Source organism: Triticum aestivum, chromosome 2B, assembly GCF_018294505.1.
Source record: "Triticum aestivum cultivar Chinese Spring chromosome 2B, IWGSC CS RefSeq v2.1, whole genome shotgun sequence".
Classification (NCBI taxonomy): Eukaryota; Viridiplantae; Streptophyta; class Magnoliopsida; order Poales; family Poaceae; genus Triticum; species Triticum aestivum.
In genome coordinates this window covers 784690596-784691754 of record NC_057798.1, presented here as the reverse complement: position 1 = coordinate 784691754, position 1159 = coordinate 784690596, and positions in this window count along the sequence as shown.

The following is a 1159-nucleotide window of genomic DNA, read 5'->3' as shown; positions in this document are numbered from 1 at the left end:
CTTATTACAACTCAGAAAAAAATAGAAAAAAATAAATATAGCAGAAAAGAAAAAAAACTATATAAAAAACTACTCAGAAATAAATAGAAAAAAATAATAATTTTGATTAACTTTACTAAAAAAATGAACATAGATGCGCTTATAGAGAAAATTCAACCTAATTTCATAATAAACTTCTACTAACTTCAGAGAAATTCAGTATGAATTTAGGTCAAATTCCCTGTATAAGGGCATCTATTTTCACTTTGAGAGGAGCTCAACAAGGCAGAGAGGGACGGGCTTATAAACCGGTGTGAGCGCACTTCCGTTGGCGAGGTGGGACTAAACTCTAACTGCAACGAGGACCAACCCTTTAGTCCCGGTTGGTGGCATGAACCGGGACTAAAGTGCAGCCTTTGGTCCCGGTTCATACCACCAACCGGGACCAATGGTGGTGCGCCAGGAGTGAGGCCCATTGGTCCCGGTTCCGGGACCAAAAGGTCCAGACGAACCAGGACCAATGGCCCACGTGGCCCGGTCGCCCCCCCTCCCCCCGGACTCACGAACCGGGTCCAATGCCCCCATAGGTCCGGGACAAATGGGGTGGCCCGGCCTGGACCATTGCCCCCTTTCCTACTAGTGTATATGTAAGATTGATTAACCACCGACTCACTAACTCGCCAGTAGTCTTCTGTCATTATTAGGTTAGATGAAATCAAATTTTACTACTAGTACTAACCGAGAGCATACGGATGGAGCAGGACACGAAACCCGGCTGCAACAGTTGAGTAATCAGCACCCGCAAAAGAAAAGAAAAAAAAACAATTGAGTAATCAGGAAGGACGGCGAGGCAAAATGGATATGCTGCCTGCCTGCGAGTAAATTGCTCAAAGCCACCACATTTATGGTGAGGGTATTCCAAAACTACCGTTTTTGCCAAAAATCACAAAAACCACCAACTCTGCGGCAAGTGAGTAACGGATTGCACTGATTCGAAATTGAGCTGCGTCTAACAGCGAAGCTGACGGGTGGGACCGGTCTGGCTAGGCTGATGTGGCGAAGACTAAACCTAGTCGTTGTTTGACCTGCTGAGGTGGAGAGGGGGCCCACATGTCAGCCACATCTTCGAGGTCCACGGTGAGCGCACGAGCCCGTTGACTGGAGGCGGTCTTCGGGGGGG